At 41.0% G+C, this 27,515-nt stretch overlaps 1 protein-coding gene across 1 annotated transcript in view; it reads right to left on the bottom strand.

Annotated features, from left to right (window-relative positions):
• The window catches only part of LOC124553313 (60 kDa lysophospholipase-like), a 117,577-nt gene that overhangs the window by 89,463 nt on the left and 599 nt on the right, over window positions 1–27,515 (bottom strand). The window lies entirely within an intron of this gene.

Here is a 27,515-nt window from a genome sequence, read left to right as displayed (position 1 = left end):
TGAAATTAGATGAGTGAGACCACCATTCTCAACCTTCTCTGACAGTTGAATGATCCAAGTGTGGCCGCAGAGCGCGGTCAGCTGCCGGTAGCACCACGTTCCCTCAGCAGTTGACGGAATGACCTCTTCGGCAGGCTGAATAAGGCTTCCAGCCACGGACAGTGGGTACACTTAGTGTTCCCTCGCATCGTTTCTTGCATTTCCCTAACGGATACACTCACTTGCCGTACATTTGAACTCCCTAGTGTTAACAGATGCTATCCTTTCGTGTTTGCCTCTTCTTGACACTGCACATACCATATTACTCAAAAGCTGAAGTTAGTCTCACTGACCCAATTTCGATTTCAGTGGAAGCCTGCACCTCCTATTTGTTGGTTAGGGTGATAGGTACCGCGTGCTGGGTCCTCCCTGGTCCCTGCTCTACTGTCCACGCAGCCTAGTCCTACCACTGACAGACCGCTTACAGCCAAGTGGATGGGCGGTGACAGATCATGTATTTCCGGCAGAAACTGCTGACAGCCAAGTGGATCATGTACTTCCTGTGGAAGCTGATGACAGCCAAGTGGATCAGTTGGGACAGATCATGTACTCCGTGTAGAAGCGACAGCAGGAGATAGTAACAGGTATCTGTGGTATATCTGATACATGACTGCTGGTAACTCTCCGGAAACACCCATATACAGCAGCTTCCAGGCGACTGATCGTAACTTACGAACGTCAGCTAACTCTTCCCACGTTCGAGGACGGTGTTCACAGTGGGGCTGCAGTGTGGCTGGTGTGATGTTTTACAGAACAGTAAACAAGTATCATTGAAGTAAGCCTGCAGATCCTTTCTTATGTTCTGGGCCAGTTAAGCTCCAAGTACAGCAAGTTACCGTTAAGATCTGAAGCAGTCCGTACGCAAATTGATGTTTCCTTTATAGTGCAGTAGCATCTTCTATAAACGCTACTAATCTCGTGAGATTTTTAGAGGTTGTAGTCGAAAACCAAACGAAAATTATCGTTAGTTTACAGTAAATGCAGACAATGGGATACATGTTACTTACAACAAGCGCTACAGAAACACTGATTTTATGCAACAGACGTACTACACATCACTGATAACTTATGAAAATTTTAAAAAATTTACGTCTATTCACTTTGATACACAATTAAAGATTGGATAAATGTTTCTTTGAATGAGGCTGCTACTCCGATAATTTTTATGGAGGATAAATGTTGATCGCAGCTGATGTTACAGCACAAAATACGTATCTGATGGTACATGGCGCACGAAAACGGAATATATTAAAACTCAAGCAGGATTTAAATACAGTTAACACGAAATATGTTTAAAATTGATGTGAAGTTTTAGGACGTAACTCTTAGAGGAGAATTTATCTGTCATATCTGATTTTACTTGGACAGGAAGGAAATAGAGGAAGTCAGTTTGTAAACGAAATTATGAGTAAATAGCCATGGGAACTGCGGGATTCTCCAATTCAGCTGGCTTAGTGTCACATTTTGAACTTGCATGTCCAAGATGAAATCTGTAACATCAGTATGTCTCTAAAAAAAAAGTTACAGTGTGGAACATAATACACCTAAGTAAACCATTGCGAAAATTTTACCGATACGTTACACAGACAGATTACATTTATCACTTTAAGGGTCTATGGAATATTCAAGATGATTTTTTCAACTATGTACAAACTCTAGTGATTGATCAATGAGAGGATAAGGAACAAAAAATGTCTGATGATCCCCAGAAATGCACGATCCGTATGCCAGAGACCATTCATTCAATCATACTTTGTTACAGAAGCTGCAGTGTAATATCATGCAGCTACAGTTACAGTATGCATGATATCCTCATAGAGGGTGGTACTGTTTATCGCACATCATAACCTAGGATGCAGGAAGTCGTCAAGGACGTACCCGAAATGATCAGACACTAGAGTTGGAAGAAAATGTAATCAGCACTGTGGAAGGCGACCGCCATCTCAGTAGCAGGCAGTGGACCGGCCTGTACAGGGTAAGCCAGACGAGCGTGTGGGACATTCTCCATGACGACTGTTGCTACCGTTATCACTTACAGTGTGTGCAGGGCGTACTAGCGACAGTCTTTCCACATAGGGAACAGTTCTGTCATTGATTTGTTCACCAGGCAACCACGATTCCGGGATCTGTGTTATCCATCCTGTTCACAGATGACGGCACCTTTACGTGGAGTGGTATCTTCAACTCTCATAACAGGCATCTGTGGGATGGTATGCAGAACGCCCATGGTATGGTGACAGCGAATCATCAGCATCGGTGCAGCCGGAATGTGTGGGCCGGGATAATTGGCGGCCGTATTTTGAGACCAGTCTTCCTTCCACATCGCCTAATAGGCCTGAACTATCGGCATTTCTTGCGGGCATCTTTCTGGAAGAAGTGCTATTGATGATTCTAATGGTTATGTGGCTCCTACACTTTGCCGTTAAAGCCCAGACGTATCTCATTCATGTCTTCCCTGGTTGATGGGTTGGAGAAGGTGGTCCAGTTGCATGGCCCGCTCGTCCACCGCATCTCAACCCGTGCGATTTCTGGCTATGGGGCCACCTCAGAAGTATCGTGCTCGCGTAGCCAGTTCCAGATGTGGAGACACTGGAGCAGCACATTCATCCTGCCTTTGACGCTGTTCGTATGCAGCCTGGTCGGTGTGAGCGTGTGATACAGAGCACGGTACAGCGCGTATGCACGCATGCGTCCAGGCACATGGAAAGCATTTTCAGTACATACTGTAACTGTGGCTACGCGGTACAGCGAGTATTAGACTGCAGTCTTAGTAACAGTGTATGACTGAATAAATGGTTTCTAGTGTGGAAACCATGCATTTCCGGACATAATTTCGGTAGACATTTTCTTCCATATCCCCTCACCGATCAATCGATAGAGTCTGTACACAGTCGTAAAAATCACCCAGTCTACGCAACATGATGACTAAACGGTATTCCAACTGGAGCTTTCTACAGTACCAAAGGCAATGATACACTGATACCCAACGATGTTGCGCAGTTCCCTCGCAGTATTCTTATGACTGCCCTGTGACCCGAAGCAGTTACCCCAACAAGTTCACGCCTGTGTGTACCACGGGTGGGTCACCCCCGACTCTGCCAGTTATGCTACTTGCATAGCAATAGCGTCTGACGTACGTATTGCCTATCATGCAGGAGCAACGAACTGTACTGAATACAAGTCTGTGCGACCCTTGGATGAGAGAGATTTCTGAACAAATGATGTATATTTATTTTATATCTTCTCTCGCTGTTCTAAAAATAGAACCTCGATATATTCAAGTAGGCCACTATTCTAGTGTGTTTGAATAAGAAAAACAGGGAACAGGTGGCGCAGGCAGCTGCAGGGAAGCTTGCACACGCTCGCCTCCCCACGGCGCCGGCGAGAACGTCTCAAACCAGAAATAAGGCTACCGTGATTAAATAAACTAGCACCAAAAGAACCACTTGGACCATGAGTAACGGATGAAACAGACTTACCTGAGTTGTCGGCTGTTACACTATGTCCGCTGACTTCTTATACAATCCCGGAAAATAAATTCATAAAGATCTCAGTGCAAAACTTAAACATTTACTTCATTACTTCACAAAAAATTGCTGTCCATTATCATACCCAGCCTCATAGGAATTGAAAAAACAATAATTTTTACCTGTAACGGAAACTGGGCGACTGTAGCCACTACATATGACCACCGCCACAAAAATGCGGATGAACCAACAAGCGTTTCTGCGGAACATCACGAAGGTCGCAGGTGTCGGGACAAGTAAAAAACTTTTCCCTCAAAACAACTTCACCGAACTTGCAGTCTGCTGAAGAACCTGAAATGTTACGAAAAAGTGTAATTACAAAACGCTCTTTTTTTTGCAGCTACCTGTATAGTAAATAAAGAAACGTAAATTAATCTGAATTACACCATTTCACAAGATGGATGCCACTCCATTGTTCCGAATATAGAGGGTGATTCACGAAGGTATGCAAATGTTTTAATTTGTTATTCTACAAGTAAAACTAAAGAAAAAAGTTCGTGTGAACACAGGTCCGCAAATGTTCATCTACGGAGTTACGGCTAGTAAAATATTTTGCCTGAAATGATCCAACTTCGGTAATATGAAGCCATCGCAAAACTGTACGAGGTTACAGTAAAGCACGATTTTCATTTAATATGTTGTTATTCATCTGGTGAAACTAATAAAGGATGCTCCAGGCGTGTATCTGCAGTAGTTTTTCAGAACATCCAGTGAAGCAAAGAAGTAACTTCGTAAAATTTTTAATTTATTACTTGGCCCAATTTGTTTTTTAAATTTGAGGCGACTGCACAAAGATTTCAGCAGAAGTTGTAGAGAATTTAATTATGAAATAATGATGCTAATAACTTTAACTGAAACTGTATGAATGTGTCAGATAATCTGCTTTTATTAATACCATATTACACGTGAATTCATGTTACAGCGGATAAAACAAAGCTCAGTGTTAAGGAAGTTGTACAGTGGGCATACAATTTCACAATACATTCACAATAAATGTTCAAAAACGTGTCCACTGAGTTCAATGAATTTGGCTACACATGTATGAACTGATTTTGTTGCTCGTTTCAGTTCCACAGAGTTTGAAACGTCCCCTTTGAACAATTATACATGACTGTGCTTAAACTGACACACAATATTTTTAGCGCAACGCAATCTGACTTTCAAAATTCCCTACAAAAGAATGGCCCTGACTAACATTAAACTATACCTTTCACAAATCACTTACCTCACAAAAATCTTCGCTGCTCAAGCTACTGCAATACAGCGAGCGCCACTACTGCCAGCTAAATAAAAGATTCAAACTATGGAAGGCACTAACTACTGATAGGGATAGTTAGCAAATGAAAGATATTAATAGAGAACAAACAATGTATTTACCTTGATATCATCATATATAAATATAGCAGTTCATGACAAATTACAAATCTCCGCCATCTCTCTCCCCACATCCACCACTGCTGGCGGCTCACCTCCAACTGCGCAACGCTACGCGCTGTTCACATCCAGCTGCCGCTGCCCAACACTACAATGGCGAGTATTACAACAATGCAAAGCAGCCACAGACTGCACACAGCACAGCCAGTGATTTTCATACAGAGGTGGCGTTACCAATAAAAAAACCTAAACAGCCTAACAGCCTACTTACATAGAGAAAACATAAACAGCCTACTTACATAGAGAAAACATAAACAGCCTACTTACATAGCCCCCATGCTCCCCACAAAAAATTTTACAAAATATTTTTCGGCAGTGGCCAATAATGATTTGATAAAATTTTTCATAATTACAATAACAAAGATATCAAATGCACACACTTACTGATACAATGTTGGTCAAAAGCTAAAATTGTCTCACAGTCCATAAAGACAGTCCTAATCGCACATAACAGGAGAATAGCAGTGTTTGTCTCAAAGTCTGAGCAGTAAAAGAAAATGCACACGGAAGTAGTGGATTTCCATGCAGTCTTGAAGAAGTAGTGTTGTCCTTCCAATGGAAAGACAGTGCTGACTCTCGACATGCAGACAGGTAATGGGCCACAACAGAGCAAACCCACAGCAGAGTCAGTCGAAATTTTGAAGAGTATTGGTAGGTAGGTCATCACAGAGCAGACCCACTGTAGTCCTGGTAGAGATTACGGTATTGGTGGGCCACCAGAGGTGCAGACCCACTGTAGTCCTTGTAGAGATAATGGTAATGGTGGGCCATCAAAGATGCAGACCCACTGTAGTCCTTGTAGAGATAATGGTAATGGTGGACCATCAAAGATGCAGACCCACTGTAGTCCTTGTAGAGATGATGGTAATGGTGGGCCATCAAAGATGCAGACCCACTGTAGTCCTTGTAGAGATAATGGTAATGGTGGACCATCAAAGATGCAGACCCACTGTAGTCCTTGTAGAGATGATGGTAATGGTGGGCCATCAAAGATGCAGACCCACTGTAGTCCTTGTAGAGATGGCCAGCAGCCATCTGTTGTGACTGTGCAGGTGCACAATCACCATTGAAGAGTCTTGCGGATAATATAGCAAGTCCATAAACCACCACTTGTGCACTCACAGAGTTTTTGGAATTGTCCTTAGAACCAGCAATGCTGTTATCCAGTCCCTTGCAGAATTAGTAACACACGTGCAAACACTAACAGTCCCTACTTCTCACATATTGTCCATATACTATGACCAACAGGAATGTGTGCAGTGAAAGGAATGCTTACAAGTTACTTAATTTGATGAACTGGTGTCAATTACAATATTATAACATGAGAATACAATTACAAAGGTACAAAATACATCATTAAAGAACATAACAATACAGATAACATTTGTAGTAAAACAGGCGTTACAAAAGAATAGAAATAGACATATACATCAGTGTTACAGGAATTATGACATGAGTACATACATAAAAGATCAGAATAACTTTCGAAACATCAACTTCACACATGAGCATTAAACAGAACGGAATTAATAATATCTAACATCTTTACAAAGTAAATAACATATTATTAATGCCAATTATATTCGAGGATAACAGTATTCCTCATCATAGTGAATGTAGCTTAATATTAAAAGAAGAAAAAATTCTATGAAACTACACAGAGACAGGAAGAAAACAAATACACAAGGGTACACAAACACATAGTGGGATAACACAAAAGGGAAAGGACAGGGTTTGTTTTCAGTGTAACATGTGGTACTGCAGTCCAACCCAAAACTTCATATATCTCTCCTCTTATTTCATCCTTTGTTTCCACCAAAAAAATTCTATCTAAGCATGCTTTCTGTATTTATATGTTCACACATTTCTTACCTCAACATTTATTTCCAAGAAAATCCTACCTAAACCTGTTTTCTCAATGCATTTCTTCCAATTCATCGCAACTCATTCTCTTAGAGGCTACCCCCTTTTAAGCTAACTTAAATCTACAGAGCTCAGATGCTAAACTAAGGGACGAGGCAATGCAGCAGCACAAAACAATTAATACAAACAGCAATAAAAAGAATGCAAAACGGCAAAGCCAGCAGCAGTAAATGTAATAACTTATATCTAACCATGACAAACGCACAAGCAGAAAAAATAGTACACTAAAGACAACAACACAGATAAGGGAAATGTATATTCACATCTTAATATCTATGTAATTAAAGTGGTGCACCACAACAACTGATTGTAAAAAGAAATATTACCATGTACTTGAAAAGAAAATTATGTGTTACTGTTACTAGTTCCTTCTTATTGTTCTTTCCTTTCCAAGTGCTCCTTGTTTTTAAAGAATGTGGATCATAAAATAATTATTTAATAGATCTGTTGACAGAAAGTGTTCACATTAGCAAATGCATTTCATTTTATAAAAGCAATGCTGCAACACAGCTGGAAACCAGATATCAAATGAAATAAGCAATTACGCAAAACAAAGCATAAAAATATCATTCAATAGTCATGTGACATTTCATAAGTTAGTAGAAATTCTCTCAACTCTCGTAGAAAGTGCAGATGTAAAAATATTTCTCTTCATTTCATTAGGCATTTCAGTAAATATCAGAAAGTACGATATGTTTCCAAGTAATCAGCGTGTCGGATTTGCGATGCTTTCTCTAAAGGAATGACAATGGCCAGGATAATGGCCTCCCTTTTTTCTTTTTTTTTTTCTTCCTGTGCTCTGAAAGGCACGCGCTAATGACTTTTTCTCCAGGCGTCTGACACAGCTGGGTGCCCGCGACGCATTACGTGCAGGTGGTCACTTACCTTTCGTACGGAAATATTTACGACAACAGTTTCCGCTACAGTGGCAGTCTCATATAAAAATATTTCACAGGTCAAGAATTAGCGTTGCAAATCTGTAGAAACAAAACCCTATAAATATAAGTGTCCAAAAAAAATATTGGTCAGCATTGTGAACAGTCACACATTTCATAACTCTTAAGGTACGTTTCTTGGTTTCCAACATCCCGTTTCACAAGTCAAGAGTCCCTACCCACTATTCATTACTCCTTACCTTATTACACATATACGTATCCATCGACACTCGTCAATATTTCGTCATTATAAATATGAAGCATAATCAAATAACTCATATAGCCTCAGCCTATTAATCATAAACATACCTCAGCAGCATAATACACATCGTCGTCGTAAAAATAACATCACAACACCTCAGTCAAATCTCAAAATCGTCGTAGCTTCCTCCAATAATTAAAAAAATTCTCTGCTCATGTCAAAAGTGTCATCTGCCTCAAACGTACTTTAAAAATCATGATCTCATACCAAATATATCATTCAAAGCTCTCATAGTATCACAATGATTCCGAAAAAATATGAACAGTTTACAAAGTACAGACAAAATACAGTTTCATAAGTGTGAAATTACCCAACTGTGTATTGCGTAAACATGTGTCACTGATGTAGTAAAAAAAATGTTTATCTCTCAGTTAAATGATCAGATAGCTGTGTAATTTGTGTGTTAGAGAAATATGGTACCGATGTGTAAAGTTGTATAAGCAAATACCATATTAGCTAGGGTTCCTTGTGGTTGCCAAACACATGGTACACAAAGTAGGCGTGTACCCCCCTGAGGATTAATGTAATTATACCCTCAGGTGTTACAGATTACAGCAATGGAATGAAATGTATCACGGAAAACTTTCTTTGTAATTCAAAAAATCTTTAAAAATAAATGTTTTAAGTACAAAATTAATCACTCAAATACGTGTACTGTAGCGCTAAATGTGCGTCTTGTAGCAACATAATCTGTGTGGAAGTGTCGTAGTTATCGTCCTCCGAAAGCTAAGTTCTGCAGAAGTCAATGTACTTACCTCATAATACACAAAAGTGAAATGCTTTGCGTATAGATATCATAGTTATTACGCTTATTGCCGTGATGAAGAAAGTACTGTACTGTAACGTATTGTTGTGCTATGGAAAAGGCAGTCTCATTGTAGCTATACTACAAAAGTTACTACTAAAACCTGTTTTACTTTCCAGAATAAAATAGAAAACTGTGCAGATATAAAACAGAAACACTGCAAAAGCAACATTGTAAATTTTCACTCATTAGTAGCGTCGTGATAAAACCGTGTAGTTGTCACATAAACTAACCACTGTGTCGTCTGGTATCTCACAGAAAGTACTTTAAACCCAGAATGTATTTTCAAGGAAACCAAAATGTTGCATTAAAATCTCATTAGCAGTACTGGTAAATGTTCTAAGTATGTGAGCCTTATAGTCGTTCCATAATCGTGCAACTAACAAGCAAGAATGTACACACACAATAACACTGTGACGTCTGTTCACTATAACAATGCATTCGTCATTTCTGTTTCAATAAGTTCTCTTGGTTCTTGTCTGGATATTTAACTTCAAACATTGTTGCATGTTAACAGTTTCTTAAGTCTGACAAAGCATACTAGAAATGTGAAGTGAAAAGTTATATGGCAAAGACAAAGTTAAAAAGCAGATTATCTCTCAGTAAGCGGTTTTACATGTGAAGTGTGGTGCAATCCTTTACTCTTCCTAGTACGCAGACTTTCAACTTCAAAGCAATTATCATGTTGTTTACATCGGTAAAGAATGCTAAATCTTTTCTCAAGGCTAGCGTCTTTGTTATTTTTCCCTGAGCCAGCGGCCGCACGCAGCTGCCTGCTGTGCGAGTCATTGTCTGTCTCTTTGTTGGCGCGCGTCGTTATTGGGATTAGGAGACCTAACTTCTACAAATTCGCCTTGCCGAGAGGGCCCAGCTCTGTTTAAAGCTCGCCAGTTCTGATGAAATTCACGCCTGTCGTTTTGTCGGTAGTTTACATAGTTTCTTGTTTGTCGGTCATGTGGTGGAGAATTTCTCCCGGAATCGTAACTGGGCGCTGAACTGTTGCGTCTGAAGTTATTTTGTCTCCCTTGATAATAATTGTTTTGGTTTCCATATTTCTGTTTCTATGGTTATCTCTGTCATAGTCATTACTACGGAAATGCGATCTTTCTCTGTAACTATTATTACTCTGCCAGCGGTTGTCATATGGGTGGTGTCTGTTTTGGTCACGATTTGCGTTGTAAGAATAGCCTTTTCGTGTCCAGTTATTGTTTCTGTCATCACGGAATTGTGACGTATGTGACCTGAAGTGATTGTTTTCCTGTTTTCGCATCCAGTGACTGTCTGTGTCAATTTCTAATTCTTGTAACAGTCCCTGAAAAGCTTCAATGTCATCTTTGCAACGTCCTGCTAAAATAATATGTCGTAAATGTTCAGGCAATTTAAGTAAGCAAATGCGAATGAGTTCTGAGGGGCTGTATGGGTTTGAAAGATACTGATTCTTATGCAACATGTCTTCAAAATATTTGACAAGACTGGAAAATTCAGATTAATGCGCCTTGCCAATTTCTTTCATAATTTCCGAAGTGTCCTGTGTTATTATTTTGTGGTTGTTCCGTATTTCTATGTCCCTCTTCCCGTATTGGGGCGCGAGTATCCTCTGAAATACGTAATTCTTGAATTACTTGTGTCAGCTGATCTTGTACTTCCCGGATTTCTCTTTTGTACTGTGTATTAATTTGATTTTGATTCTGTTTGAATTTTCTAATTTGTTCATACTCTTCTGTGTCAGTGAAGGCTACAGGTGTTGTGTTATTCAGATCATCATCTACCTTTGTAGATAAGTTAGTGAACTGATCTGAAAGTTCAGCTACTTTATCCGATAGCGAAATTATTTCCTCTGTATGTTTTTCTGAACCAAATTTCAGAGTATCTACTGTGTCCTTTAAGTTTTCCTGAGTTTTTGCAAGTTGCGTAACCGAATCGGTAGATGCAACTGAGTCAATTTTAGCTTGCAAGGTGTCGTGATTTTCATGAACAATGGTTTGCAGTTCTTTTATGGCTGCTTCGTGATTCTGTAATACATTTTCATGCCGCGAAAAAATAGGTTGAAAATGCTCACAAATTTGTGTTATTACGTCATTACAGACTTTTTGACATTTCGATTCAATGTTATGTAACTCAGTAGTTAAACCTTCACGTGTTTTTTCAAGTGTGGTGTCTAACTTTTGAAGCTTTTACTGTGTTTGTCTCTGATTTTGTTCCATTGTGTCTAGCTTTTGAAGATTTTGTCCCATTTGTCTCTGATTTTGTTCCATTTGTTGCATTAATTGCAATAATAATGTATTAGTGTCTGGAATCTGTTTCTCTCCGCTTTTCGGCAGTGCATTTGCACCGGCAACATTCACATTTTGACAAGCAGAAAATGCGTCTTGACTTATTTAAGAAAACGGTGATAACCCAAAACCTGAATCTACAGTATTTGCGAAATTGTGTCCTGTCATTTCGGATTCCTGAGGCGAGCTGTTGCCGACCGATCGATCGATAATGCTTCCCTGTTCACTGTCTATACCATTGTTTGCAGCCCGCTCCATTTCCCTACGCACAATTACCAAATTACTACTTTGAACATCAGTTAATTCATTACTCGGTGGCGCTAACACACTGCTTTCATTTTCACTGTCATTTCTCAGTTTACTTTGGAGCCTAGTATTACGTTTTTCACACGCCATTATTGTCACAATATTTCACACGACAACACAGAAAAGCACAATTTGAAGAGCAAAAATAAGAGAACACATTAACATAACACTGAAAATAATATCTAGTTAATTGCAGCTGCGAAATACTTGGTGCAAATCTACATGCATGCCACAACTGTTTTACTGTACAACAATGAAAGACTGCAACTACAAAGGAAATTCTCTCTACAATTACGCGCTAGCAATAAACAAAATCTACACTAATTACACAAACTACAAGAAAAATCAGAAGATTCCAGTGAGGTATCCTAGGCTAAGGGTCGACATATGACACGTCCCCTTTGAACAATTATACACGACTGTGCTTAAACTGACACACAATATTTTTAGCGCAACGCAATCTGACTTTCAAAATTCCCTACAAAAGAATGGTCCTGACTAACATTAAACTATACCTTTCACAAATCACTTACCTCACAAAAATCTTCGCTGCTCAAGCTACTGCAATACAGCGAGCGCCACTACTGCCAGCTAAATAAAAGATTCAAACTATGGAAGGCACTAACTACTGATAGGGATAGTTAGCAAATGAAAGATATTAATAGAGAACAAACAATGTATTTACCTTGATATCATCATATATAAATATAGCAGTTCATGACAAATTACAAATCTCCGCCATCTCTCTCCCCACATCCACCACTGCTGGCGGCTCACCTCCAACTGCGCAACGCTACGCGCTGTTCACATCCAGCTGCCGCTGCCCAACACTACAATGGCGAGTATTACAACAATGCAAAGCAGCCACAGACTGCACACAGCACAGCCAGTGATTTTCATACACAGGTGGCGTTACCAATAAAAAAACCTAAACAGCCTAACAGCCTACTTACATAGAGAAAACATAAACAGCCTACTTACATAGAGAAAACATAAACAGCCTACTTACAAGTTGTTCTTAATTTTGCCTATTGCATTCACAACGCTAGCAAGTAATGCCTCACGCGTATTGACTTTTTCCTCATAAACTATGTCTTTCACCCATCTGCATACAAAAAAATGCATTGGTGTTAAATCGGGCGATCTGAGTGGCCACAGACGTGTAGCACCTCGACCAATCCATTTATGGCGAAAATGTTCATTTAAATGTGTAGTGACGGGTTGGCGAAATGAGGAGGCGCGCCGTCACGTTGGAAACACATTTGAAATCGCGTAGCAAGTGGAACATCTTCGAGCAAGCGGGGTTTTCTTCTTGAAGGAATTGTAAGTACGTCTCGTCAGTTAGACGTGCTGGGAAAATATTTTATCAGATTCATCATATCAATGACGACGAAGTAAATGGAAAACATGCTTTACTTTAACCTCGTACAGTTTTGCGATGGCTTCGTACTAGTGAAGTTGCTAAATTTCAGGCAAAATCCTTTATTAGCCGTAACTTCGTAACTAAACATTTGCGGACCGATGTTTATATGAACTTTTTCTTTATTTTTACTTGTAGGATAACATATTGAAATATTTGAGTATGTTCAGGAACCACCATGTATACTGGCTTATCAGCTGCACTGTTTAAGGCAAATACTGTCGAAACAGTTTAAGAGATCGTTATAATGTTTGCACCCTATTAATTGCGAGAAACCGCTGTATGAGCGACGTATAGTCCATTGTGATACTCGTATTAATTGCAGGAGACAGGGATCAACTTGACTTTTTCAAGTGAAACCATAGTGTATGTCAATACGTGGTGATCTGGTATGCAGAGGGAGAGAAGGACGGGGCTGTGTCTCGCCTACAGCACGGGCGTTAGCCGGCTAGACGAGCCTCAGGCGGCTAGAGACACGCCAGCGTGTGCTTCCGAGTGTGGTGCTGGCGGGAACTGTGCTCCAAGAAACATAGGGTGAATCAAAGTGCGTCATCCGATTTCAAAACTATCGTGACTGTTATGTTATTTGACGTATGTGTATGAACAACTTACTTGTGGAAAGAGCAGGCCCGAGTTTTACACCATTTCAGCCAGTCAGCAGCAGTGTGCGCCCGTTTCAGTTCCAGTAAAAATGGTGTCGGGACAACAGAAAGCGCTTAGTGTTCAAAGTTTTGCGCACTGCGGGTCAGTAATAACCGTTCAGCGCGATTTTCGTGTGGAACATCCTATAGCACAGATCGTTAGACAATGGGATGAACAATCCCAAGAAACAAGTTGTGTGGGTAAGGGCAAATCGCCGGGCCGTCCCCGAGTGTCTGACGAAGATGTCGAGCGCATCCGCCATAGTTTCACAAGGAGTCCGCAGCGATCCGTTCGTCGCACAGCACGACAGCTCAACGTGTCCCCGAAGTCCGTCCTGGCGTGTGTTGCGTAGACGTTTACACACGAAACCGTACAAAATTCTGCTACGGCAAGCTTTTCGAGAAGGTAACAAACGACAACGTGTGGAGTTCTGTAATTTAGTTCCCGGAAAGATGGAGAATGACAGTTCTCTTCCACACTTAGAGCTTAGTGACGAGGCAAAATTCCATTTAAATTGACAATTTGGATATGATCTATGAGGACGTGCGTGCGAGTGCGCGGAATAATTACAATAATGGACCACACGCTTCGCAACAGCACGTAGCAAACTGTGTCAACGGAATGTCGTACCAGCATAACAGGGGACAACCAAACGCTCAGCGTTACAGCAGTCTTAATAATTTCAACTGCCGCAATGAAAAACTACATAGCAAATATCCAAACCAGAATAGATACAAACTGATTTATCAAAACACACAGCGACAATACGGTAACTCACCAATAAATCACAACTGTAATTACAAGCATCCGAACTACTGGAAATGTAATGGAAAGCGTCCCAAGGGAAAGAAATGGAACAATAATAACGGGCCACAACAGTATAGTCAGCCAAGTCACTTCACTCTCCCACATCAAAAGAATTCTTTGCAGCCTCAAAATGCGACACTTTCTCACCAACTCAACCAACAGTTCAGGAATAATAATCAGGACAATCCGTTGCATGTTTTTCTAACACCGCCAGTCACAATAGCCAAGGAAACCTGACAATTTTTTACATGGAGGCGAACCAAGCATCAAACGCAATGTCAAATGACACGCAATTAAGTGATGCACATTTCGTATGGTATACGAACGCAAGTTTTGAGCCTACTACTAAAGTAAAATTAACTGACATTTCAACTCCACCTATGTCGGAAAACTAGTAGCAGCTTCTTTATGCCTCCACAGGGAAGCTGCGGAACAAAATTACGACACCCTGAAGTAACATTAGACGACAAGTTAAGACAAGCTCTCATATCTTTAATCACTCATGCCAACCTAAGAAAAAAGGCGCATGACAAACACATTACCAAAGTCTTATCGTATCATGTAAATGAACGAGTGCTTTTAAAGACCGACTTCAAACCATTTTTAACTTATCATAAGAATCGCCAGTGGCAGTACTTGTATGAAGGACCATTTATTATACTAAGAAAGCCGCACATTGGTTGCTATCTATTAGCTGACCCTGTGTCTGGATGAATAAAAGGATTGTTTCATCACGCAGACTGAATATATATATACACTCCTGGAAATGGAAAAAAGAACACATTGACACCGGTGTGTCAGACCCACCATACTTGCTCCGGACACTGCGAGAGGGCTGTACAAGCAATGATCACACGCACGGCACAGCGGACACACCAGGAACCGCGGTGTTGGCCGTCGAATGGCGCTAGCTGCGCAGCATTTGTGCACCGCCGCCGTCAGTGTCAGCCAGTTTGCCGTGGCATACGGAGCTCCATCGCAGTCTTTAACACTGGTAGCATGCCGCGACAGCGTGGACGTGAACCGTATGTGCAGTTGACGGACTTTGAGCGAGGGCGTATAGTGGGCATGCGGGAGGCCTGGTGGACGTACCGCCGAATTGCTCAACACGTGGGGCGTGAGGTCTCCACAGTACATCGATGTTGTCGCCAGTGGTCGGCGGAAGGTGCACGTGCCCGTCGACCTGGGACCGGACCGCAGCGACGCACGGATGCACGCCAAGACCGTAGGATCCTACGCAGTGCCGTAGGGGACCGCACCGCCACTTCCCAGCAAATTAGGGACACTGTTGCTCCTGGGGTATCGGCGAGGACCATTCGCAACCGTCTCCATGGAGCTGGGCTACGGTCCCGCACACCGTTAGGCCGTCTTCCGCTCACGCCCCAACATCGTGCAGCCCGCCTCCAGTGGTGTCGCGACAGGCGTGAATGGAGGGACGAATGGAGACGTGTCGTCTTCAGCGATGAGAGTCGCTTCTGCCTTGGTGCCAATGATGGTCGTATGCGTGTTTGGCGCCGTGCAGGTGAGCGCCACAATCAGGACTGCATACGACCGAGGCACACAGGGCCAACACCCGGCATCATGGTGTGGGGAGCGATCTCCTACACTGGCCGTACACCACTGGTGATCGTCGAGGGGAAACTGAATAGTGCACGGTACATCCAAACCGTCATCGAACCCATCGTTCTACCATTCCTAGACCGGCAAGGGAACTTGCTGTTCCAACAGGACAATGCACGTCCGCATGTATCCCGTGCCACCCAACGTGCTCTAGAAGGAGTAAGTCAACTACCCTGGCCAGCAAGATCTCCGGATCTGTCCCCCATTGAGCATGTTTGGGACTGGATGAAGCGTCGTCTCACGCGGTCTGCACGTCCAGCACGAACGCTGGTCCAACTGAGGCGCCAGGTGGAAATGGCATGGCAAGTCGTTCCACAGGACTACATCCAGCATCTCTACGATCGTCTCCATGGGAGAATAGCAGCCTGAATTGCTGCGAAAGGTGGATATACACTGTACTAGTGCCGACATTGTGCATGCTCTGTTGCCTGTGTCTATGTGCCTGTGGTTCTGTCAGTGTGATCATGTGATGTATCTGACCCCAGGAATGTGTCAATAAAGTTTCCCCTTCCTGGGACAATGAATTCACGGTGTTCTTATTTCAATTTCCAGGAGTGTATATATATATATATATATAAGTGTACATAAGAATATTGCACAGGACTAACACCCTGTCCACCTGCCTCCACAAGAGAAGTTATTTATGTGTGTGCCTGAAATGAAATAGATTTATTGTAGGAGAGCAAGATTTGCGTTAGATGTAAGTTTTAAGTTAATTGAGCCATGAGCAGCCACATCCAAAGAGCTGAAAAACAAATAATATAGGAGGGACGTGCTAAGTGCCACATCGCCTAATAGGCCTGAACTATCGGCACTTCTTGCGGGCGTCTTTCTGGAAGAAGTGCTATTGATGATTCTAATGGTTATGTGGCTGCTACACTTTGCCGTTAACGTCCAGACGCATCTCAATGGTGTCTTCCCTGGTTGATGAATTGGATAAGGTGGTCCAGTTGCATGGCCTGCTCATTCACCGCATCTCAACCCGTGCGATTTCTGGTTATAGGGCGAGCTCAAGAAGTATCGTGCACAAGTAGCCAGATGTGGAGACACTGGAACAGCGTATTCATCCTGCCTTCGATGCTGTTCGTATGCAGCCTGGCCGGTGTGAGCGTGGAAGACAGAGCACGCTACGGCGTCAGTTTTAAGTATAACAAAGCTCTCTCCTCTTGAGTGAAATAAATTAAAGTGATCATTCGGACCAGAATGATATCTCGTAAATAAAAGTTGATTAAGGTCGCTTATTCTTAGGAGGGAAATGTTTTGTTATGTATAAGGAGTGTTTGACAGCAATTTTTATGAGACCACCTGTGAAAAGCAGTTGATACAGACCGCAGCTTAGTATATACGTATCAAATAAATCAATAACGATCCAGGTAGCAGGAAAGAAGTGTTCAACTCAATTACTCTTATTACAGTACCGAGAAAACCGTAAACGCTCGTAGGAATTTTACGGCAGAGTGCAGCTGAAATACTTACAAAGATCAATTATAAGTAAAATAATTTAGTACCAGAAGTATTTTTTTATGTATTTTTAAAATTTTTTTTTGGGAACCCAATTTTACGGTACCCAGAACAGAAGATAGCTATCAGACACTGTTCACTGCTAATGCATGGTATAAGTAATTTTAGATATGTATAGAGAAATGTTTGGAGAGCTGGATCGGACGATACTGAGACTACTATATCGATTTAATTACGCTAACTGCTTATCATGGAAAACTAGCGTGATAAGGCACAATTTATGTTACGCTCATCATTTCATACATCATTAAAAGTTTGACTTAAGATCTTTTCACCCCATAAAAGTCTATTCTGTTTTCCTCTAATCAGTATCCTTATCTTCCTACCTTATCTAGTAGAGAAGTGAATTTTACAGACTGACAGCAAGCTTGATACGTACAGACTGTACGTATGGATGGTCGTGACACTTTAGTTGTTGACAGAATATGCATATTCTCCGCGAACCGCGAATTCAATTAAGGTTTGTTATGTGCAACTGCACGACAGAGAACACTAAGCTTCCCAATTTCCCTAATGGAAACTTGAACATGAGCTCTTCATCCCATAAGCGAAGGCATAATGACTATGTCTTCAAACAAACGACGTAATTAACACAGAAAAAATAAGAGCTGAACTTGAGAAAAGAGTAATTATTGTAAAAAGAGAAGAGTAACAAGTTTTCGAACAAGGTGTATGCCCTAAACCTAAAGTACTTTGGAAGCACGAACTATGAATAAGAGACACTTTTTTTCGTCAGGCCTTGTAGTCATAGAGATTATTTTTCCTTTGTAAATAATATTTAGACATAACATGTATGCCGAATGTTAATTCGGTAGTAGGTGACTATGGATTGGGGGTAAGAAATGAAAGAGGAAGCCGCCTGGTAGAATTTTGCACAGAGCACAACTTGATCATAGCTAACACTTGGTTCAAGAATCATAAAAGAAGGTTGTATACATGGAAGAAGCCTGGATACACTGATCGGTTTCTGACAGATTATATAATGGTAAGACAGAGATTTAGGAAGCAGGTTTCAAATTGTAAGACATTTACAGGGGCAGATGTGGACTCTGACCACAATCTATTAGTCATGAACTGTAGATTAAAACTGAAGAAACTGCAAAAAGGTGGGATTTTAAGGAGATGGGACCTGGATAAACTGAAAGAACCAGAGGTTTTACCGAGTTTCAGGGAGACCATAAGGGAACAATTGGCAGGAATGGGGGAAAGAAATACAGCAGAATAAGAATGGGTAGCTTTGAGGGATGAAGTAGTGAAGGTAGAAGAGGATCAAGTAGGTAAAAAGACGAGGGCTAGTAAAAATCCTTGGGTAACAGAAGAAATATTGAATTTAATTGATGAAGGGAGAAAATATAAAAATGCAATAAATGAAGCAGGCAAAAAGGAATACAAACGTCTCAAAAATGAGATTGACAGGAAGTGCAAAATGGCTAAGCAGACATGGCTAGAGGACAAATGTAAGGATGTAGAGGCTGATCTCTCGGGGAGGGGGGGGGGGGGGGGTAAGATAGATACCGCCTACAGGAAAATGAAAGAGACCTTTGGAGGAAAGAGAACTACTTGTATGAATATCAAGAGCTCAGATGGAAACCCAGTTCTAAGGATAGAAGGGAAAGCAGAAAGGTGGAAGGAGTATATAGAGGGTCTATACAAGGGCATTGTACTTGAGGATAATATTATGGAAATGGAACAGGATGTAGATGAAGATGAAATCGAAGATACGATTCTGTGTGAAGAGTTTGCCAGAGCACCGAAAGACCTGAGTCGAAACAAGACCCCAGGAGTAGACAACAATCCCTTAGAACTACTGACAGCCTTGGGAGAGCCAGTCCTGACGAAACTCTACCATCTGGTGAGCAAGATATATGAGACAGATGAAATACCCTCAGACTTCAAGAAGAATGTAATAATTCCAATCCCAGAGAAAGCAGGTGTTGACAGATGTGAAAATTACCGAACTATCAGATTAATAAGTCACTGCTGGAAAGTACTAACGCGAGTTCTTTACAGACGAATGGAAAAACTAGTAGAAGCCGACCTCGGGGAAGATCAGTTTGGACTCCGTAAAAACATTGGAACCCCCTGAGTCGATATTGACCCTACGACTTATCTTATAAGGTAGATTAAGGAAAGGCAAACCTACGTTTCTAGCAGTTATAGACTTAGAGAAAGCATTTGACAATGTTGACTGGAATACTCTCTTTCAAATTCTAAAGGTGGCAGGGGTAAAATACAGGGAGCGAAAGGCTATTTACAATTTGTACAGAAACCAGACGGCAGTTATAAGAGTCGAGGGACATGAAAGGGAGGCAGTGGTAGGGAAGGGAGTGAGAAAGGTTAGTAGCCTTTCCCCGATGTTATTCAATCTGTATATTGAGCAAGCAGTGAAGGAAACAAAAGAAAAATTCGGAGTAGGAATTAAAATCCATGGAGAAGAAATAAAAACTTTGAGGTTCGCCGATGACATTGTAATTCTGTCAGAGACAGCAAAGGACTTGGAAGAGCAGTTGAACGGAATGGATAGTGTCTTGAAGGGAGGATATAAGATGAACATCAACAAACGCAAAACGAGGATAAAGGAATGTGGTCGAATTAAGTCGGGGGATGCTGAGGGTATTATAGTAAGAAATGATACACTTAAAGTAGTAAAGGAGTTTTGCTATTTCGGGAGCAAAATAACTGATGATGGTTGAAGTAGAGAGGATATAAAATGTAGAATGGCAATGGCAAGGAAAGCCTTTGTGAAGAAGAGAAATTTGATAACACCGAGTATAGATTTAAGTGTCAGGAAGTCGTTTCTGAAAGTATTTGTATGGAGTGTAGCCATGTATGGAAGTGAAACATGGACGATAAATATTTTGGACAGGAAGAGAATAGAAGCTCTTGAAACATGGTGCTGCAGAAGAATGCTGAAGATTACGTAGGTAGATCACATAACTAATGAGGAAGTATTGAATAGGATTGGAGAGAAGAGAAGTTTGTGGCACAACTTGACTAGAAGAAGGGATCGGTTGGTAGAACATGTTCTGAGGCATCAAGGGATCACCAATTTGTATTGGAGGGCAGCGTGGAGGGTAAAAATCGTAGAGGGAGACCAAGAGACGAATACACCAAGCAGATTGAGAAGGATGTAGGGTGCCGTCGGTACTGGGAGATGAAGAAGCTTGCACAGGACAGAGTAGCATGGAGAACTGCATCAAACCAGTCTCAGGACTGAAGACCACAACAACAACAACAACTCCACTTTGTAGCAATAATGCAGTCATCAATTAATGGACACGTATATGCTGCTGCGTGTGAACCGACTATAGACAAGTAATAAACGGACACGTATAAAACTTGTGCGTGTGCACTTTAACATGACGACCGAATACATGTGCAGACGAAATAATAATAACGTGTGAACTCAAAAGGTGATAACTCCACGGACACGTGTGGAATCCCATGTGTGAATTAATGTTATAAGTACTTGCACCACGAAACCACTATGTAGAAAACCGAACTGTGCAAGTGAACAAGTGTTGTACTTATCGCAACCGGTATTGTACGCCTTTCCACAGACACATTCTTCGACACAGCTACTGGAGTTGCCGCATCTGACTGCTTCCGTAATTCCGAGTCGATGAAAAACTGTAAAAACTCACGACACGGCTAGTAGGCACCAAACGTTCTGCCCCTCTCGGAACACTGCTGCTAGTGCTGTGAAGCCTTCAAGTTACTATCACGTGACTATGACAAACGGACGTAACACAGAGTACACTGCGCTCAACAATCTAGTTTCCTTTGCACAACGATCGCGGACTCCAAATGTGTTTGAAATACTTTCAATATAAAATCTGATAAAACCATGAGTTAAGCACTTATATACCTTATAAAATCATCAAGACACTAATCTGAAATGCCTCAAACTCGACTTTGACAATTGCTACCGGACTTGTAGACCAGGCCAAGTAATGACGAAAACTTGTCGACCCAAATAAAACCAGAAAAATATATAAATACGATAACTAAGCACTCCTAAGAGAATGAGACCTTATGTACATAAACATTATTGTTATCCTTACCTAATCCACTTTCTTTTAGACTAAGTTATTAGTAAATAAGGACATTCTAATACAGATTTTCTCTGTATTTTTCATGTACGAGAACATGATTGGAAGCTCGAACATGCATCAAGTGAAACAGAGACCGCCACCAAACGGCTCAACACGTTGCAGAACCAGTCTTCCAGTTCCTGATCCACGACAAATTTCCAACGCACCATCATATCCAGACAAACACTTCAACCTCCACAGTGAAACGGATGCCCTACGTTTCCTCCACTATGAAAGTGCAATCAATTTCCCTCACTCAAGTGTAGTGCTGCCATTTATACCTGAAGTTCTACCACTCCCAGTGCAAGTCATACCTACCCAAAGCGCAGTAAAACATTTTTTTTTTTTTTTTGCATGGCATGAAAGCCATAAATCAGTAAAGTGCTAAGAGTTTAGCGCAAGAAATCTACGTCCAGACCACGACAGAAATATTCCTGTAAATGGTTCAAATGGCTCTGAGCACTACAGGACTTAACTTCCGAAGTCATCAGACCCCTAGAACTGAGAACTACTTAAACCTAACTAACCTAAAGACATCACACACATCCATGCCCGAGGCAGGATTCGAACCTGCGACTGTAGCGGTCGCGCGGTTCCAGACTGTAAGCGCCTAGAACCGCTCCGCCACCCCGGCTGGCTCTGTAAATGTCACTGTATAACAAGAATGTCAGTTCTTTGTAATATTTTTTCCAAGAGTGCACACTGCTCCCAGACTTCCTGCTAAGTCAAATTATTTATTTCTTTGTTATTTTTTAATATTTATTATGCCATGTATAATGTATCTATGTATGTGTATTTTTAGCCTAATTTCATTGTCTCTTACCGAGAAATGAACATCTGTTATCCTTGTATAATACATTAGAACGAGTCCGGCTCAATAGTCATGTAATTACTCCATGAACAATTTACCACCAATTTCAGTCCTACGAATATATTTACCTGTTATTCTTTATGTCAACCACTTTGCCTAATGCCATATATGAAATCTATTGTAAAGAATTCTAGCAAGTAATCCTAATTTGATTGATGAAAGCAATAATATTACAACTACGCGTGAGTCGCGATGATCCTGACTGAGTCATCGCGCCGGCCCGGGGTAGCCGAGCGGTTCTAGGCGCTACAATGTGGAACCGCGCGACCGCTACGGTCACAGGTTCGAATCCTGCCTCGGGCATGGATGTGTGTGATGTCCTTAGGTTAGTTAGGTTTAAGTAGTTCTAAGTTCTAGGGGACTGGTGACCTCAGAAGTTAAGTCCGATAGTGCTCAGAGCCATTTGAGCCTTTTTTTTTTTTTTGAGTCATCGCTCCTCACTCGGAAAGCAATGTAATATTAATGGACTTCAGATACTTTGCAAATGATGTATTTGTCATAAAGATGCTGAGCATCACAGCGCGAGAGTAAAGAGATGAAATATTTTTGTAACGTGCGCCTATTCCAAGACGCGTGTCCTGGGTTTAAATACTCTAAAGAAACACTATGACCCGATGGGCGCAGATATTTAAAATTATTGCCGCAGCGCTTGATACAAGAAGCAGCGAAACAGAAGACAGAACAATCTATCATTTGTTAAGCAATATTCTAGAGAGTTCATTACTCTGGTACTTTTGGTCGCTGACATGTTAAGACGTACTACATAGCATTGCTACCAGCTGTATTTTTATCTTATGTAAAAATTATGTGAAACAACGAAGAAACGTCTCGGTAGCTCGGGTGAAGAAGGAACGGACTGACAAAGCAGCAATTGTTGGACTGCACCATGTACAAAATAAATATCAGCTGTAACCCATGTACTTATTCTGTACTTGTCAGTGTCTAGAAGTTTAAAGCCAATTTGTTCAAGATATATTAATATTTTACGATGGAGTAATTTTCTTCTTATTTTTTTTTTTTTCACTAACCAAAAATGATGTTCAAATCGTATATTTGCTTTGTACAGGTTCGCTCTTTATCGCAGTGTCTCGATTGTATTTGGGAGACTACTAATGTGTTCAACTTCCGATCTGTTAATCTTTCTCTTACAAAATTCGACTAATTTGCTTTCATTTCTATTTTTATATTCACATAGGTCCCTTAGGTATTTTAATCGAAGATTCTGATAGCGTGAAGGCAATCCAGGTCAAAAGGTCAATTAAGAAAACCCCTTGGCGTAATCAATCAGTACGTCTCCTGAACACAATCGAGAACCGACGCATCGGTGATCAATTAATAATCCTTCTCTCTTTTTAAGTCGTACTGAAAAACGGCCACACAGGATAGCTGTAAGTACGCAATCTAGTGTTAGGTTTTATTTTGCCAGTAAATATTACCAATTAACAGTGACAGTATCACTATAATTATTTACTACTATTTCTTATACAGAATAAGCAAGTTACTAACACCAGAACAGGAAGTGAGAAATGGCTACGCAGTGATGGCTACAGGACAAATGAGAGAATTTAGAGGTATACATTACTAGGGGTAAGATAGATACCGCCTACAGGAAAATTAAAGAGACCTTTGGAGAAAAGGTGAATCTAAATGAATATCAAGAGCTCAAATCGAAATCAATTCTAAGCAAAGAAGGCAAGGTCGAGAGGTGGCGAGACTATGTAGAGGGTCTCCACAAGGGCGATGTACTTGAGGGCATTATTACGGAAATGGAAGAGGACGTAAGTGAATATGAAATGGGAGATATGATACTGCATGAAGAACTTGACAGAGCACTGAAAAACCTACTTCGAATCAAGGCCCCTGGAGTACACAACATGGCATTAGAACTACTGACAGCCTTGGGTGAGCCAGCCCTGACAAGACTCTACCATCTGGTGAGCAAAATGTATGAGACACGTGAGGAACCTTCAGACTTCAAAAGGAATGTAATAATTCCATTCCAATCCCAAAGAAAGCAGGTGCTGACACGTGTCAAAATAACGGAACTATCAGTTTAATATTTCATGGCTGCAAAATACTGACACGAACTCTTTACAGACGAATGGAAAAACTGGTTAAGCCGACCTCGGGGGAAATCACTTAGGATTCCGTAGAAATGTTGGAACTCGTGAGGCAATTCTGACCCAATGATTTATCTTACACTAAGGAAAGGTAAACCTACGTTCCTAGCATTTGTAGACGTAGAGAAAGCTTTTGACAATGTTGACTGGAAGTCTCTTTCAAATTCTGATGGTAGCAGTTGTCAAATACTGGGAGCGAAAGGCTATTTACAATTTTTGAAGAAACCAGTTAGCAGTTATAAGAGTTGAGGGGCATGAAAGGCAAGGAGTGGTTGGGAAAGAAGTGAGACAGGGTTGTAGCCTATCCCCAATGTTCCATTGAGCAAGCAGTAAAGAAAACAAAAGATAAATTTGGAGTAGGAATTAAAAACCATGGAGAAGAAATAAAAACTTTGACGTTTGCTGATAACATTGTAATTCTGTCGGAGTCAGCAGAGGACCTGCAAGAGCAGTTGGACTGAATGGACAGTGTCCTCAAAGGATGATATAGGATGAACATCAAGTAAAACAAAACGAGGATAATGGAATGTAGTTTAATTAAATGACGTGATGCTGAGGGAAGTATAGTAGGAAATGAGACACTTAAAGTAGTAAAGGAGTTTTGCTATTTGGGTAGCAAAATAACTGATGATGGTCGAAGTAGAGAGGATATAAAATGTAGACTGGCAATGGAAAGGAAAGCCTTTGTGAAGAAGAGAAATCTGTTAACATCAAGTATAAATTTAAGTGTTAGGAAGACTTTTCTGAAAGTATTTGTATGAAGTGTAGCCATGTATGGAAGCGAAACATGGACGATAAATAGTTTACACAAACAGAGAATAGAAGCTTTCGAAATGCGGTCCTACAGAAGAATGCTGAAGATTAGATGGGTACATCATGTAACTAATGAGGAAGTACTCAATACAATTGGGGAGAAGAGGAATTTGTGGCACAACTAGATGCAGTAGATACTTGGAGATGAAGAACCTTGCACGGGATAGAGTAGCATGGAGAGCTGCAGCAGACCAATCTTTGTACTGATGACCACAACAACAACACGTTTCAGTTACGACGAAGTTGTTTTAAAAGAACCAAAGTAGACCATTACCTTGGGGCGGATGTTTGGTCACCTAAGTTGCTGAATCCGAGAGAGCGTAAAAATTTGTTCCACACAGTGCTGGCGCGTGTTACAACAGGTATAATTTTTGGTCCACTATCTTAATCTCTACATTAGCACACTGTTTCCTTGTGTTCTGGGTGCAAGATTAATTACTGTGGAGACTAGGCGCCTTTTAGTGTGCCCGTTTGATGTGTTAAATAATAGATTGAGCCAATAGGTCGCCGGTTTGAACTGAGTGGCTTATCATGATTTTCGGTACTGATTTGTAACTTCAAACTGTCTCTCGGAGCGAGGACTGTAAATTTTAAATCATGTCAGATTTCTTGAACAATTGTGTTGGAAAACTTAATAATTATAAGCAGCTCTTATTTCAGATTTTGCTTGTATAGAGCGTCTCCATATTGTTCATGAAGATATTTGGTTTTGTTGTCTATGTAACTAGTAAACCTTTTGCCATTGGTTAGTGTACTAAGAATTTGTTTGACTACAAGCCTGATATACATTTAATTTCACTTATTGATTCTTTCATTTTTTGACCTATTATTTCATTCTGTTTGAATTTAACTGAATGCGTCACTCGGTGTTAAGTTCGAAGCAACCGCTGTTGTTGATCTGTGAAGTGTGAGTAGTGTTGCTAGGCGGCCTTAGAGTATAAATACAGTTAAATTTTGTTAACGTTTCATAGGCTGTGGCTCATATAACATGCAAAATTCATTAATCACGGACCTCTGTAATTTTTCAAGGTATCGAGTTTGTTTGATGAATTCGTATTGTGTAATAGACAGTTTCATTTGGGCACCAGCACCTTACCCCTCCAACCTAGCTCCCTGCCACTTGAAGTACTGTACGCAAGAAATAAACCGAATGAGGTAGCACTGTCATAAACAGACTGGCCTTGTATTCGGGAGGGTGGATGCTCTACTCTTCACCTACTCATCTAATTTAGATTTTCGTGGTATCCGTAAATCATATCCGGTAAATGCTAGGTTTATTCCTACTATAAGGTCACAGCTAACTATTTGTCGCACTCTTGCCATTCTAGACCTATAAGCCTGCAAATATCTCTTTATGTGACTTACAGTAATTTATTGTTCCTAAATTGTAATATCAAGACGTGTCCAGTATACCTGTAAAAAGTGATCTACTAATTAAAGACTATTACTATTACTACTACTACTACTACTAATACCATTACTACAACACACAAATGCTAAGTATTCTTACATACGTGTTCAACACATGCATGGCAGGGTGATCAGGAATGTTCTGGACATAGTGCAACACACTCATGTGGGCATATTACCGCATTCGTTCCTCAGTTTATCAACATTCAGTTTTCAGTCCTTCCTTGCCTTCTACAGATAATGGTCGATCTATCGTAGTCGCTAAGTAGCATACCATGCAGCTATAACTGCTGTTACCAAGATCGTACCCAGTACCTGAGCTAAGGGCCAATTTCTACTAATTTTGTGGGTGGCGAATGTGTGGAGAAAACAAAAGCCTGGTTAACATGTGTGATCGACGTACTACCATGTCAATCTCTGCCATAGCAAGGCTGGTTACTTATGCAAAGTGGTAACAAACCCAAGAAAGCAGCAATAGGTTTATTTCTGGAACGTCCCTGCAGATTAAAACTGTGTGCTGGACCGAGACTCGAACTCGGACCTTTGACTTTCAAGTGCTCTACCGACTGAGCTACCTAAACACGACTCACGACCCCTCCTTACAGCTTCACTTCCGTCAGTACCTCGTCTCCTACCTTCCAACTTGCCCGCGAAAGGCAAAGGTACCGAATTCGAGTCTCGATTAAGCAGACA

This window comes from Schistocerca americana, chromosome 11 (genome assembly GCF_021461395.2).
Source record: "Schistocerca americana isolate TAMUIC-IGC-003095 chromosome 11, iqSchAmer2.1, whole genome shotgun sequence".
Taxonomy (NCBI): domain Eukaryota; kingdom Metazoa; phylum Arthropoda; class Insecta; order Orthoptera; family Acrididae; genus Schistocerca; species Schistocerca americana.
Note: the sequence above shows the minus strand (reverse complement) of the source record. Positions and strands in the feature narration are given on the sequence as shown.